This window comes from Micromys minutus (genome assembly GCF_963924665.1).
Source record: "Micromys minutus genome assembly, chromosome: 1".
Classification (NCBI taxonomy): Eukaryota; Metazoa; Chordata; class Mammalia; order Rodentia; family Muridae; genus Micromys; species Micromys minutus.
In genome coordinates, this window is record NC_137969.1 from 114,088,634 (window position 1) to 114,105,796 (window position 17,163).

A 17,163-nucleotide genomic window follows, 5' to 3' on the forward strand; every position below is an offset into this window, starting at 1 on the left:
TTTATTCTATTAGTGGGAGTGGAGTGCCACCACAGTGCTTGGCGGCTAGAGAACTGAGGACTCAGTCCCAACTTCCTACCATGTAGATTTGGGAGCTCAAGCTTCAGTTGTTGTTCTGGTTGGCAAGTGCCTTTACCCACTGAACCATTTCACCAGCTCCAGAGGATTCCCAAAGACAAGAGGTTGCAGGACACCAAAAGCCAAAGCCAACTATGATGGATTAGATATGAAATGCTTGAGGAAAGCTGTGTGTGGATGGCCTTGAGGTCACGCCGGTGTTCACACACAGAGCTTAGAGAAAGGGCTGGGATCCTGAATACTGGGTTAACCACTGACGAATGTTTAGTGTGATGACATGTGGGGAACGTTGCACAGAGAAGAGGTGTGGCCTAGCTGGAGAGAGTAGCACTGAGAAGCAGGCAGGCACTGAAAGACTTACCTCAGTTCCCCTATCCTGAGTGCTTCTTGGCCACCATGAGATCTCAGTCCTTCACCATGTTCTTCCACTATGATGTTTCTGCCTTTCTGTGGGTGAAAACACATAAAATATCAAACCATAGACTGAAACCTCTGAATCCATGAGCCATCTACCCATGACACTGCCCTTCGCCTGGCATATCCATCTGCTACAAAGGGATGAACCCATCCCAGGGAAATCCTGCCTAGACGTAGATGAATGGCAAGCGACTTAAGGTAATGAAGGGATTTTAAGTCATGCCTTGAAACCCCTGTACCTCTTTACTGTAGAATTAACTGCAGTTAAGGCTTGTTCTTCAGCTGACACAGTGAGAAAATGTGGGACTGAAGTCAGACCATGGCGAGGAGCTGGCTGGGAGAAGGAGAGCAATTGAATGATGGCCATTTCTGAAGACCTGAGTGAGATTCTGGTTGTATCTAATACCAACATAAGCTTTGCTGTAATATTAATGTGACCATGCATCTTCATCAGGCCTCCTGGACTTAGAATAATCTGAAAAATTATTAGGAGAAAAGATCAACTAAGGAAGGCATGCCGCAAAGTCAGGTGATACCATAAAAAGCTGAATGCCACACAATAAAGGGAGAAAGGGGAAGCTGATCAACTTTCTTTCTCTATGTCTTTCTTTCTACCATACATGCCTGTTCTCATGCTGTTTTTCTCAAGAGCATGAGTTAAGTGCACATAGCCTAAGCCTCCACATCAGTGAGGCTTTTATCCTCTAAGCTGTTGATGTCAGGCAGTTTATCACAATGATAAGAATATAATAGTTAAGACAATCACCCAAATAGCTGCCGGTTTTTCTAAAATCACTCAGTAAATTAGTAAGTAGACTTTTAACTACTACAATTATTTTCAAAAAGTATCAGAGCTTCTCTCAGACAGTTATTGGTATTTCATTGATGAGAATAAATATTTATTTCATCAGAAGAAAGCAAAGAAAGTGCCAAGGAAATAAAATAACTACCATGATCCCGTCGTTTTTATATTTACTAAAATAACTTACCTGTCCAGTTTCTTATTTCATACTTTACCTCTATTTCTATTCATCATGGTAGTTGAATATCCTTAACTGCTAGGGATTTTCCATCATTCTCCATAGATTATAACACTTACTATTACTTGATGTTTGCCTTGTAAAGTAGTGTTACATACACAGTGTTTTCTCTTTGTTTTACATTCAAAAAAGAACAATCTCACCTGTGAAGGCACATACAGCTTTCCCAGCTGAATTTGTACATGTTCTGCCATACAGTCAGGACACAAGTAGGAAGCTACTACAGGGAAGGCCTTGTTATTGATATCAGAGATGCAGAAGTCAACCAATAAACAGGCCTCTCTTGTGGAATTCATTTGCTGCAGAAGGAAGACCGACTCCAGCTAAGATGGTATGTAGACTTTGTATTTGTTAGATAATGAGAGTAGAGATGGAATTAGAGATGATTGCAGTAGGATTACAACTTGGAGTAAGAGGGTGTTGAGGGAGCGTCATCAAGGAGGTCCATTAAGTATAAACATTAAGAAAGTCAGAGAAAAGATTATGGTAATTTGAAGTCTCAGAAGCTGCCAGGTGTCTGGGGTGACAGAAAGCTCTCATAGTGTCCTGACACGGGTCCAGAACAAGGGCGTGTGGGATCATAGAAGATGCTGCCAGGTAAGTAGCAGATAAGCCAGGAGGACTCAAAAGTTAAGCGTGATGGAAGGAATTGAGTGCTTTCTTCCAAAGTGAGTGGTAAATGGTTCCTAGAAGAGCAGCATGTGCTGTCTTTCATTTGAGCAGAATGGCTCCTATGGTGCCAGAATAGACCTGCAGCCAGGAGCAGAAACAAGGAAACATAGTGACAATTTGAGTAGGGATTGGAAATGCTTTCCACCAGGAATGTGAAAGGACTTTCTAGAGTCTAATAAAGTGCACAGAGTCCCCAGTAGAACAAAGTCCAGTCCCCAAGACTAGGCTTTCCCCTGTTTTCCAGCCCTGACTTCCTGGTGGAAGCTAGACCTCAGGCTTGAACTCCTTCTGCCTGAATGATGGCAAGTCCTCCTGTGCTATAGCCTTATTGACAAGGCCTTTTCTCAACACTGGTCTTTTCTGGCTGCTTGAAAGTAGAGTATACGTCTTGATCAAGGTTATATTCTTGTTTAGAACTGTCACGGCCATACCATAAGCATTTACCTGTACTTGCAATGGAAGGATCACAGTTTTATTTCAGGCTTGTTAATTTATTTAATCACTCTTCTCTACTTGTAAGATTAAGTCATAACTATCTTATTGGTTTTGATAACATGGATATATGATTGTCATGGTGGAACCACTGGAGAGAGGCACACAAGTAGCTATGATACCACAACACAGTAGTCTTCAGTTTAGTCTGGAAACGGGTGTATTGTGCATGCTGACAGTTCCTGCCTATAGAAATCACTCAGCCCCCCTTTCTACTTAAAACATCTTGTCTCTTTGAACATTTCTTTTACCTTTTAGAACAGGACCCCAAGGACAGTTAATTGACTCTGGAGTCAGCAAGAAACAAAGCAAGCATTTTTAAAAGCAATGCCCATATAACAGAAACAGTTCTTTGAACCCCAATAAGATCCTGTGTACAACTTCATTCAGTATCTCTTCCTGTCACCCTCTGTCAGGACATTAATGGAAGGACAAACAACTCAAAGTGGTAACTGTACCTCCTTGAGGGTCTGGGTCAATTGGAAGAGAAAGGTTGAAATGAGAAAAAAATGCATAATTTCCTCTTTTTATTTGACACTTAGTATTTTTGCAATAGCTGCCTCCCACTTGAACACTTGCACAGAAACAGTGAATAAAATGCAAGGTAGGAGCTGAAGTGTCACTGTGTCTTTGGGCAAAGACAATGGCCACTCATTTACTGGTCTTTTAGATAAATGTGCTAGCAGTCACTAATTTCTAGCCCCTCCAGATGGCTTGGAAATATGTTTGATATTAACACCCTGCTGCTGATAAGGAATGGGAGGCTCTGTGTGACTTGGTGGCCATTTTCCTGGGGTTACACACAAGCCTGTAAGCAAATCTTAGAGCTTGATGACCACAAGATACCCAGTTCCTTCTGGCAATGACTGGTATTTATTTATTTGTTTGTTTGTTTGTTTGTTTGTTTAGCTTTAGGTTCTTCCCTGAAGTGATCCTTCTTCAGGAGGGCCATCTGCTAGTTGGGCAAAAAGTGAAGTGGTTTGTTTCTGATCTTGCAAAGTTGGGTATCATCCTAGAACAGAAGGTTTGCTAATTGAAGCAGGGAACAGTTTTTAGAACCTTGAACTCACAACTCTTCCTCTTTTCCTAATTACCTGGGTAATCCAGAAGTGCACTCTTGCACACAATCGAGTTCTTATCTTTTCCTGTCTTTTATTTTGCTCAGCAAAAACCACACATGGACTTGTATCCCCACTTTACAGATGCTTTCTATTCAAGCTTAGCAGGCTTACAGACAGCATTGCAGACGAGCTTGACTCTTAGTTAATCTCTACCTTTGCATTTCTAGTTGTGGGATAAGGCCTGGCATAGTTGGCTAGCTTGACTTTCAGGCATTAACAGGTCTGTAGGGTTTTGAAATCAGTTGTAGCTGTCTTGAGGCTTCTTTGAAAAGGGACCACCAGATTCTATTTCTAACAGCCAATACTTCAGAAAACCACAGATCAAAATCTCAGTTTTACATACATACATACACACACACACACACACACACACACACACACACACACAGAAAATGAACATGTATTTCTCACACTACTTCTAGCTTTTAGCTGTTCCATATTGGGTTTAGGGCATTAACAGTATGTGTCTTGACCTCTGGAAATAGCACCATAAGGTATGTTCCTCTCATGACTATAAAGAAGAAACACCAACATGAAGGTCCAACAAGGTAAGCCCACTTAATACCTCTAAGTTGCATCTGCTGTTAACGGCCACTCGACCGAAATAAAACTCAGATCCAAAGCATGTGTCAAAGTGGAGAAGAACAGAAGCACCCAGCATAAGGCAAGTCCTCATCTAATGGCACAGAACTAGTCCCTCTCTAGCACCTATTCTTGAGTAAGACAAGCTGAAACTTGTGGAAAGTGATTTAACTGTTCCTCCCACATCAACCAATAATCAAAAAGACGTCCCACAGACATACACACGGGCCAATCTGATGGAAGGAATTTTCAGTTGAGGTTCACTTTTCCGAGGTGTGTCAAGTTTACAAGCCATCATGAGGGCTCGGAGAGATGGGGAAGAAGAGTCAGGAAACATTAAGACCCACCAGGCTGTAGATTAGAGCTCACTAAAGAGAAATGATAAGTGCATTTTTTAAATAACCCACTTCTAGAGAAGTTACTCTGGCAGACTACCCAGGAACATGCAAACATTTAAGGTTTCACACCCCAATTTACCTCAGTGAAAAACTAAGTGGACCAATGCACACAAGAGCTGGGAGATGACCTTTCTGTGTGTAATTCGGGACTGTGAGTCCCCATGCAAGTGGAGAAAGTTTAGATGATGCGGGCATAGCAAGGAGCTGGGCTTCAAAAGTCCACAGTGGCCATTGTCATGGCACTGCCTCTGTTTTCCACAATGGGAATGTAATTTGTCCTTGAATTGTGTACTTTGTAGTAAGGTAACTTTCTGCTCTCCGGTCTAAACAAAGGATTGCCAACACTCTAGTGTGGATCCTGGCCCATATCAAAAATAGATATGGGTTTTATTGATCAGATTGAGTTGATCTGAGATTTGGCAGATGTCCTCTCACTTTGACATTTGCAGGGCAGGTATGGAAATAAGCAGGCGAGGAGCTGTCTCCACGGACTACAGCCTGAGACAGCATAGCTCTTTACTCTGCTCCACCCTGCCAGAAACGTGGTTACTGGCCAGCCGTGTCCACTGAACACCTGACACGTGGTTAGTGTAAGTAAAGAATCTAAATCATTAATTGTATTTAATTCTAATTACTTTAAGCAGGCATCTACATGTGGCAAGTGGCTGCCATGTTGCTTAGCACAATTATAGAATCCTGCAGGCCACACTCTTTTAAGTAGTCTAAAGTAGTTTAGGGCAGTTCCTAGCATGCAGTCTGCAAATTCACACCCTCCAAATTCATACCCTGCTGCTGGAAACGAGCTGACAGGTAAACGGTGGGACCTCAGCAATGCCTTCAGTTGTCAAAAGTGGAAAAAGCATCCCCTGCTTCCAGGCAGACACCTGACTGTGCAACTGTTGCAGAGAGACAATTTACTTCAGAATAATGTGCACCCTGACCATACCTGGCAGGTGCCTTCTGTGCTGGCTTTTCTATCTGCAAACTTGAGAAAGATGACAGGATTTTAAATGATGAACTCCTCTGGGCCACATCACTTAATTATACAGTACATCCAGGGATAGGCACATGGGTCTTTTATGGTAAATGATATGACGGACCTAAAAACTCATTAATATGTCATTAACCAAGCAGACATTTACTAATTAAACAATTAGCCCCTCTGTTCTTTTCCTTTGTTGCTCCCAGAGATGCTTGGTTACCCCAGTCCCCAATTTAGCAGAAAGTCCTCTTCTTTTCCAAGAGAAAATCACTCATAAGGCAAATTCTGAGACTAAATGATTTCACCAGATTTTTTCCCAACTTGGCACAAAGAAAATAAGACCTGATCTCCATGGCACATATGAATTTGGGTGTTGATCTAGTTCAAATAAATCATCATGATGTGTAAACCAATTTTAGACATATACAAAACAGCATCTACTATAACCTACATAAACACTGGATACAGCAAAGCTATATGTTCTAGTTAAATAAATACAAATGGACAAGATTAATGATTTGTGATGTGTTATGATTCACCACATGAAGTCAGTACCAAATAAATGTATAATGTTCTTACATTTGGCTCAAAGATGGTTTTTAATATGCATTATGCTTTCTGTTAAATTTAGTTTAATTCTATTTGTTGTGTTGACGCTATACTAACTTGTGGTATGAGGGGAGTTGTCTAGCATAGTAACATAATGCAGAGTGAGAGTCTTTGGCAGCAAATGTCTTGAGCATCTGAAAAAAAAAAAACTTTAAATAGTTTTAGATTCATAGCATCCATTTCTAAGAATATTCAAGAGAAGAGAGATTCGTAAATGTGCTTATCTGATACATTTACAGCTATGTATTTGTTGGCTCAACTAGACAGTTCTAGATAGTTTCATAAATCTTCTGTTGACCTAAGGCATTACACATTAACAAAGAATCAAGAGCTGGGTGATAACCATTATGGTCTATGTGTTGATAAAAGGATGCAGCTGGGAATCTAGTATTAAGATTGTCCAGAAAATGGTAGAAGTGCACAGCTGCTGTCTAGTATCTGGATGGTTAGGATGATGATAAAAGGATAGATGGAGATGCTCGAGTTCCTGGGAGAGAGTTCTAAAACTGACATCTTAGTCTCTGCCAGGTTTTTCTTTCTTAGTTTTGTCATGGGTGGGAAAGCTCAGTGGGCACCCATGCAATGCCTTTCATGGTATGAACTCCGGATCAGAGTCTTAAGAGATATAATCTGGTGGATGATGAGAAACAAATTGCTTAGGTAAAAATGGTTCATGGGATCTATCTACAGTGGCCTGAGGATACCCTCCTCTAAGGAAACACTGTGCTCTTAACTAAGCTGAAGATGAGGAAGCAGAACTAATAAAGCTCAAGTCTTAGGAATGCTGAGCCTCAAAAATTGGCATAAGCTTTCATAAGACTGTAGGTTGTAATGAGTCTTTTTGTTTGTTTGTTTGGTTTGGTTTGGTTTTTTGTTTTGTTTTGTTTTGTTGGGTTTTTTTTGTTTTGTTTTGTTTGTTTTGGTTTTTTTGCCCCATGTTCATGAAATTCTTGCTAAACACAATCTAATAAAAAATCTTTTTAGCTCATAACTTCAGTTTTAGGCCATTTTGATTATCAGAGAGCATAATGGGAAATAAATACTCAATTCAGGAAGAGGAGACAGAACAAGAGACAGCCTCCACAGACCAACTCTCTTCATCTACTCCCTCCAGCTATGCCCCATCTCTTAAAAGTTCCAGAACTTTCCAAAATAGTGCCAACACTATTCAAGCATTCAGTTCGTGAGACCTGGGGATGTGTCCCAGGTTGGAAAGATGAGTTACAGTTAGGAAGCATCTTTAGTTCTCCTAACACACCTTAGTATGGTGCAGAGAGACAATTTCTTCACTCTCATCTGGCCTAAATATTGGATTTAATATTCCCTTTTGTTTGTCACTTGGAATATTGAAATTATTCCACCTCTGGGACACATAAAATCTGGATCATTCTTGAGCTAACCAATGTGTTTGTTGATAAAAATGAAATTATGGTATGAAATTAAACCTTAGTTGCTAGGATCCATTATAAAACACTATTTAACTGTGCACTAAATTGAGGAATACTTTAATATGAAGGGTTTAAGGATATTTTGCAATGTGTTACACAGTAGTTTTGTAGCTTTCTTCTGAAAGAAAAGCACTAGAAAACCAGTTCCTGGTAGAAATACTGGGCTGTGTTCTCAGAACTCTAGAACCTCTGCACCACTAAATAGCTGAATGACCTCAGCAAAGTCATGACCCCCCCAAAGTCCCTATTATAATAATTTATAAACAGGAGTAACAATGAGCCAGGAGACCTTTAGCACTCAAAGTGACTCTCTCCCTATTTCTCCTCCACAAGGACCAGCATTTTTACAAGAATTATATCTGGGGCTTCATATTCAGCTCAGAACTAGGTTCATGCAAATGAAAGCATGGTTTCCCTTCCTAGGCCAAAACAGACAATTCTAGAGAAGTTAAGACACATGAAACGTAACTGGAACTTTTAAGGGAAAATGTTAAAACTGAATCGTTGTTCACTTTGACATTCTCAGTATCATTAAATCTCCAGCCATCCCTGACATTCCCTTTGAACTTTAAACTCAATCATATTCTGTCTCTCACAAATGCTGCTTATCTGATTTTCTACAATATACTCATTGGTATATTATAGTTTTTGTTCACTGTGATTCTTTGTAATGTTTATGTTCTCCAAACCCTTACAAATGTATATACTTAGGTCTTACTGACTGTGGGGCTCTATGAAACCTTTGGGAAGTGACCAGTCTATGAAAGCAAAGTTGCCTTTATAACCCAGAGTGGTTGCCTTGTAAAATAGGTCCCAAGAAATTTGTGCCTTCTAATTCCTGAGAATAAAACAAGAAGTCACAATGTAAGATCCAGAAAGTATGAAAGACCCACTACCAAGTATGTTCACCCAATGGTCCTAAACTTCCCAGCCTCCATATGAAGAAGAAATATGTTTATTGTTCATTAATTACTTGGCTATACTTTGTGGTGACATAAACCAAAACAGACTGATGAGGGTCCAGTTCAAAGGCTTTGAATACACACACAAAATACAATAATAATAAAATTATTTGGTGTCTGTAAATCACTATACAAACCAAACTGAAGATTCTGATTTGGTTCACTGACATTTTTCTCATATCTTATGAAAATAATTCTCTTTGAAAAGAAAAGAGATGCTGAAGATTCAGTGGGTCAGAGCTCTGACAGAACTCTCAGGTTCCATTCCCAGTTCCCATCACTGCGGCTCACAGCATCCTGCAGCTCGAGTTCCAGGGGACTTTCTGCCTTCTCCTGCCCTCCATGGGCACTTGCACCCATGTGTGTGCATGTGTGCACTTACACACAAACATACATGTAAATTTAAAACTCAAAAAAAAAAATTAGGATGCTACTATGTCTCTAAAATCTGGAGAGAAATTACTAAATCCAAGGGTAAGCATAGGAAATCACAGAACTTCAATACAGGAAATGTCAAAGAGCATGGCCCACATTTTCTGGAAATTACTATTGAATTGATGAGTGACAAACCTGAAAATTGTATCTTAAATTTGTAAGCTTACTAGGATAGATTTGGTCAAAAAACTCCCAAGAGATGTTAGTTTTTAATATTTCAAAAGTAAACATGGGCCTGCCTAACGGTACCCCTCTGTGGAGTTAACAGGTACTCACCTTCCTGGGTGGCTTCACTTTCATTACATGCAAATAGGCCCACCGATAATTTAAGAGTTCTCTCTAATCAGTATATACTTTGAAAAAACTTTGATCGCAGAAAAAAAAATGGAAGTCACCAATAAACTCCGTTCTGACTTGTAATAGTCGTGGATTCAAAGAATCAGGATCTCAGATTCCAGTAAATACCTGCAAAACAGGAGGAAAGCCATTCAACATTTCAACACTGGAAAACATTTGCGTGAGAAACTTCTTCATAAAGAGAAGATCAATCCCCCTTTCACTGTCTGAAGACAAAATTAATTACCAGGGTTGGCAGAAGATAAATAGCTCCCATGTAGGGATGTGTAATTATAGCAGCTAGAGAGCTAGAAACCTGCTCCTAACTTTGAACCTCAACCCCAGCTTGACATTTCTCCCCACAGTCAGGGCTGCCACCAGCAAGAGTGTTAAAAGCTTCCTCATCCTGCCTCTTTAATTACATGTTGGGGTACAGCAGTAATCATTGGCTCAATGGCCTGGGTGAAACCTTATCATTTTCTAGTTTGCAAAAGGTATGCTATATTGTCTTTTGAAGTGTTGAAATCTCCAGAGTGGGAAATTTATTAGAGAGAAGTAACTGTTGTGGCAACAGAGGTAATTCTGCCATAACATGTCAAATTAACAACCTTCCTTAGGAATGGGTCCTGAGCCAAGTTCAGAAACAAACGACAATTGAGAATCAGTTTCTGAAATATCACTGTAGTTTTGAGTAGAGCCAAGGAAAACAACACAGTTTATCTCAACAGCCCCATGTTTACTTCAGAACAACCCAAGTTGGAAAGAAAAGCAGTAAGAACTAACCAAATACTCCAAGCAATTTTCTTCCCAAACAGCAAGAAGGATGTCATTAAGGTTTTGTGGAGGTTTTGATTTTCTCTTTGAAGCTGAGAGGAAAGTTTTTAATCTGATCTTTAATTTTAATCCTTTAAAATATGTAAGTGATTTAGAAATGTACAAGTTAAATTTGGCAGAAGACCTTACTGGTAAGAAGCTGAGAAATTTCTTTCAACTTTGCAATAATAGAGGAGTTCAAAGCTGCCCAGCAAAGCTATCTAGAAACCTCAGCCACAAGCTGTAGTCCACTGATTTTAAATTTCCCCTTATCGAACATGTTTAGAAAAGCAAAGTGTGTGATCCAAATGGTGAAAGTAATGGGCTAATATCAAAGGAATGCACCCACACCAGCAAAGCATTTCCATCTTTGTTTGCTAAGAAGGAAAATAAATCACATGGTGATTTTTCGGGAGTTGTTTTGTGATCCAAGAGGAATTTTCCTTTATCTAAAACCTCAAGCCATTTTTTCTCATGCATAGCTATATACTCACTTATATGATAACTATCCTAAAGAAAGACTGGTCCTATCCCATAGTGCAGTGATATATTTGAACATGATATTGCTTTTCTAGATACTTTTATACACACAGGCACACACACACACACACACACACACACACACACAGAGAGAGAGAGAGAGAGAGAGAGAGAGAGAGCTCACATACATATAAATACCACTCTCTGCTAGCCACTGTATACTATATTCTTGAATTGTGTGAGTTACAGTTCCCAAAAGGATATTTCAAGACATACTTCTATCTTCCACAGTGTCTGGATGTCAAACTGGAAGAGTAAACACTACAGGTGCCTTAGTCAACTTTTTATCGCTCTGCAATAATGTCTGAGAAAATCAACCTAAAACTAGAAAAGTTCTGTTTGGATCTTCTGATTTACAGGTTTCTGTCCATGGGTGTATTTTCCTCCTTGCTCTTGTGGTTCTAGCTCCCACCATGGCTGCCTTGCTAGAACTACAGAGCACATGCTAGTAAAGTCACTTTTTCTATGGCTAGAAACCATGAGAGAGAGACAGAGACAGACAGAAAGAGACAAAGACACAGACACAGACACAGATAGACAGAGACACTGAGACAGACTGAGACAGAGACAGAGAGACAGAGAGAGAAAAGAGTAGAGTCTAACCTGTCTCTCCAAATCATATCAAGGTATGTCCTTAAATACCCAAAGGCCTCTCAGGAGATTCCACCTCATAAAACTCTACAAAATATCAGTGGTGCCTCCCTGAGCACTAATCTTTAAAAATAGGCAATTTTAAAATAATACACAGGATCCCAAAAGCTGACAAGATAGTGCCTGAAAGTCACATGCGGTTTCATTCACACATACAGCTGGTGTTTCTAGTCACTGTCGGCTGGAACCTCAACTACACTCTGGACATGAGGCCTCTGGTCTCTTGTCAACATGGAAAGTGGATTTTAGATGATAACCTGAAGACAAGAAATGGAAGTCACCCAGATCTTAAGGCCTGGACACACAGCATTGCTTCCACAGTTGATGTGTCCAAGCCGAATGTTGAGAAATATCACACCTTTCAAATAAAAGCACATCAAGAAATTCATGAACCCTTGTGGGAATGGACCTTATGACTCTCATCACAGTGCTCAACTGGGACAGTCACTTCAGACTTTGTCCCCTTCTCATTAAATCTGCAACTCTGACCCACTCCATTACTTGGTTCTCTTCCCCCAGGAAGTTCTGCAATGCCAAATCTCTTACCCCTACCCTTTCCTTGCCACCAATGTGCTTCTCGGTTATTCACAATCACAGTTTATCTTTACATCTCCAGTCCCTCTGCCATTGCTTAGTGAGGGTCAGTCATTAGTCATGGAGGTTATGACATTTGTTCAGTGAGGAAAACACAAAAAGAATTAGGAACTGTACTCAAGTGGGAGTCTGACATATAGTGGGGTAAAACTCCACAGTCAGTAAAGTCCTTCATTCCCAAATGTCTGAAGGGAAGCCAAAGTTAATCTCATATAATCTTGATACTTTATAAGAAACAAAAGTACTAACTGGTCCTATTGAACTCTCACCATCAATTTTCCTCCAGTAAAAATAATTTAAACATTTTTATAATAACCCAATAGAAAGAAGAACAAAGTATCTCAATGTGTGATTTTTAAGTAGAATTTTGAAATACAAAATTATGAAAATGTTTAATACTAAAAAGTGCACATACATGGCATTTGCTTTTACCCCACTGTACACCAAGGTCAACAACTCTAACCTGTGGAGTAAACTTTGCAATTTCAAGCACAGACCATCCAACCCAACCTCACTTATAGCAACATAAGAGATATACATTGTCTTGGTTTGGGGAATTAGTTATTTTTGTGGCATATTATCACAAAATAATCTCAATGGTTTAAAAAAGGTGTTCATAGGATTGTTAAACTGCTTTACCTTACATCATTCAACACAATCCTCTTTTACTACATGTTATATAATATATATTTAAATTGCTTTTCTCATTCTTTTTTGGAAGCCACCTTATTGTTTCTTTTGAATGTGATGACAAAAAGCCACACATTTGCTTCACATCATTCTATGTTGAGGTCAAATACAGGCTGAGATATTAAAATTAAGATATCTTCTTGGATATCATCTGAGGTCTTAGGATTTTGTCTCTTGTTTGGAGTACAGAAGAAAGTGAATCAACAGCTGTGAAAATGTTAAGGGAAGTACCATTGAGCAAGGAAGCCAATCAGTAGGACTGGGGGTCATAAATAATAACTAGCATTGATCACATCCAATTGAGAAAGTTTAACAAAGTGTCAAATTTAACCAACACATCAGAAAACCAGGGCCTTGAAAAGTTGAGTTCCTTCTAGATTAGAAAATAATGTTGGTGTCAGAAGAGCTTGGACTACATACATGTCACTGATTGTCACTGATATCACCCATCAGACAACACAAGATCTAGGAAACTTTGTTGCCACCATAGCTTTAAAATGATTGTAGAATCTAAAAGTTTATTTTTTCGGGAATGGATAAGATAGACATTGACTTTTTAGTTCAATGAGGCCACAGAAATATTTGTTCAGAGAGTCTGGTAGGTAAATAATGGCCTACAATATGAGATTGCTAACAAACTTAAAGCTTGAAAACCTCTACTCTATGAGATATTGCCCACAATCCTAACTAAAACACAAACAGGAAGTATGAGGCCTCAAATCTGATCCTTAACTTCACTTCAACACCAAGCATGGTAGCATATGCCTGTAATCCTAGCACCAAAGAGAGGGCTAACTAGTTGAAAGGCCTAGCCAAATTGGTGAATTTCATGTTCAATATGAGACCTTGTCTCAAAAATGAAAGTGAAGAAATCATTGAAGAATTATACCCGATATTGACCTAACCACAAATATTCACACATGCCCACAATGACTAGTTGATTAAATAGTAAAGTAGCCTCAAGTGAGCAGTTTTTGGATTTTTTCATTTGTTTGTTTTTTGTAAATTGTACTTTTAGAGAGACAAATGTTCTAGTTGGAATTTCAGTCAAGTCTTGAATAGCTCCTGAAAATTTTAACATGGGGGAGAGGAGCTTAAGAGTCTGTGTTAAATTATTCCAATTAACATAGGGGTTATATCAAAGATTTAAGAAATCAAGTTAGACATGTACGATCAGAAAAATTATGAAAGACCATATTTTAAATTCACCAAAGCTATCTGACCTAGCACATTGTTGACTGTTACAGAAAAATAAACCACAAAGGTAAAATGGCAGAGTCTGAGACCAGAGAGGTAATGTTATTTTATGCTTTTTGGTTTTGTTTTTGTTGAGAATGTCACAGACATATTTAATCACATTAGTTTCCCTCCCTAACTCTTCTCCTGTTTACCAATTTCATACTTATCCTTTCTCTTAAAAATATAGACTGAGAATCAAAATATGGAATTTAATTTGTGTTGAACAACTATTACTGAGTATGGGGTATGTCCTGGAACACAACTGATACCCCCAGTGTGACTCCAAAGAAGAAAAAACTAATGCGGTCTCTACCAGATATGTGATTTAAAAAAAAAAAAAAAAAGACCAAACTGAGTCAAAGAACTTGGCTCTTCTTTTTAATTCATTTATTAACTATTGGAAGCTGTGGGCTTGATCATTGTAAGCCTTGGTTATTCAGCAGGTAAGAGTGATAACAGAACATACCATAGATCATGGGGACTGAACAATGTATTTAGTAAATGAGTAAACTTTCTACAAATTCTATGTAAGCTTCCAGAAACGTACAAAAAACTTCTCTAAATTTAAAGTACATGGCCTTACAATAATATTTCACTCAAGAATGGATTATGTGGGGACTTCTTAGTAGGGTCTAACAAGTAAATAAGGAAAGCTATTCAGAAAGCTAACACAGGACTGATACTATCAAATGCCACAATAAACACTGAGATAGTCTCTGCATTTTACAAGTCATGTGTAAGGGGTAACTCTGGGTAGCAGAATTTAGAAAGGAAATGTGAAGAGTCTCGGGTGGGAGCAGAGTTTGAAAAAACTAGAAATAGGAAAGTTTATCAACATATCAGAAAGATCAAATGTGACGATAAAGGCTTAATACTATTAGAAAATGAAGTGTTTCTTAAGAAATGAGAGCAATTGAAACCATATACATATAAAGAACAGAAGCAGATTTGGTGGATTGTATTTATATATGTTTGTGAATGCTTACATGCATATGTCTATGTATGTTACAATAATATTAGAAAACTAACTATCAAGTTGAGGGAGCAAGCCATAGGAGGAGTTTAAGACAGATAGCTGGAAAGAGGTAGATAAATGAAAGGAAAAAGGTGCTATAATTCTACTTTAAATAAGAGCATTTTAAAAAAAAATACATGAGGACAAAGAGAATAATAAGGAATAGTCTTAAGATACATGGGATTTCCCAATATCAAACCTGGACACCATGAGTCTCAACCAAGAGGCATAGGAGACATCAAGAGGAAGGTCAAAAGTGTAGATTCACAATGATAAGATGGACATGAGTCTTTCAGTTGTCACCAGTAATGGAAAGAATTGGGTGCTTCTGTCTGCTCTCCACATCCATGAACCTTCTCCACCCTACTAAAGGGAATACCATCTATTTCTCAGAAACACAGGTCCTGAGTGCTGTGTTTTGCTCTTACCTGAACCAAGAATGAGAACGCAGCCAGTGAAAAGGATCCAGACAGATATGGCTTCAGGTGGGCTCACTGGGGCCAGAGAAGCCTTTGTAGAACATGACTTTGTAGAATTGTGACACTTATAACCAGGAAACACTGTTGACCATTCTGTGTTCACATAGTTTCTTCTATCACTGTTTCCTGTCATCAAGCTCTGCTCTACTAACCAGATGTAAAAAGGAAAGTGACATTTGATCTCATTGATGTCAGTGAGATCTTTGATCATTATCTGCCAGGGGTCTAGATGACTAGAAATGATTGTTAATACTGAATATTGATGTTTCTACTGGTTTTTATTGCATGAGGGTTTTTTACATTGACCATTGGTTAGGAAAATGCTCATTGTTGTGTTGTTTGCATAGTATTTCTCTATTGACGGGAGTTAGTTATCTTCCCACAGAATCCCTAAAATGTAAATTATCCATGTGGACCACACCCATACAAACATACATAAGTCTTCACTATGAACTTACCTATTTGCATGTGAGAGCATTCCTATTGCCTTTTTTATATACTTCAAGGTAAACACTGATAGATTTCACTGTACCACAAAACTTTTACTCTCTGTTCTTTCATTGACATCCGTAAAAGAATGTCCCGGAGTGTTTTATGGTGTTTCCAGCCTTGATCTTGGAGGATTGGAGGAAATAATCTACCTTTAGGTCATATCATTTGCATATTAAGACCTAATACCAATTAAATAAGTGAAAATCACAGCTTTCCAACGGAAAGGCAGAAAGGGAGGGAGGGAGGGAGGGAGGGAGGCAGGCAGAGGAATAAAAAAGAAAGAAAAAAGGAAAGATGAGCAAAGTAAAGGAAATCAGCTATTAAAACATTTCCACAAGCAAAATGCTAAGCTTCCTATTCCTTTTGCCTAAAATGGTAATTGGAGGGAAGGAATATCAGTAAAGCATGGCTGTGTTTGTCATCACCGTGAGCGGGTCACCACCACCTCCAGCTCTCACATCCTCCTCTATGAAAAGTGAAGCAAAGTGAGCAGTGCTTTAAAAATGAGTTACATGGAAGAAAGAACAGCAACTGAAATATTTGTGATTAATTTGATAGACTTCCAGTAGGAAGTATTTAGTTTATCTGCTCACAGAAAATGAATATTAAAATATTCGTACCCCAAGGCTATGAGCAAAAGCAGATAACAGCTGTTGGTCTAAAAACGTGGTTTCATTATGCAGAGATTGGAATAAGCTTGTAATTATGAATTAAAGCTAGCACAGTTAAAAATGTTGAGTAGGTTTTCTACCCCCCACCCCAGATTTAAAAGCCACTTTCTGCTAAGAAACAGTGTTTGCACCAGTCCCCCAAGAAGCTTTCAAGCAGTATCAACAGCAGTAGGCTCATATTTTTCACCTCAAAGTCAGCCAGATGTCCCTCTAACCGTCACCTTCATGAGATATTTCCCAAAGCAAGTTTGGGTTCTTTGTTCTGAGTCCATATTCTCTGTATGTATTTATTTTAGACACAAAGAAATGAAGATTTAAATGATTTTGACTTGTAATGAAGATTATGATAAATTTCTTTCCCATGTACATAGAACTTTCTGAGACCTGATCCGACCACAACAAAAACA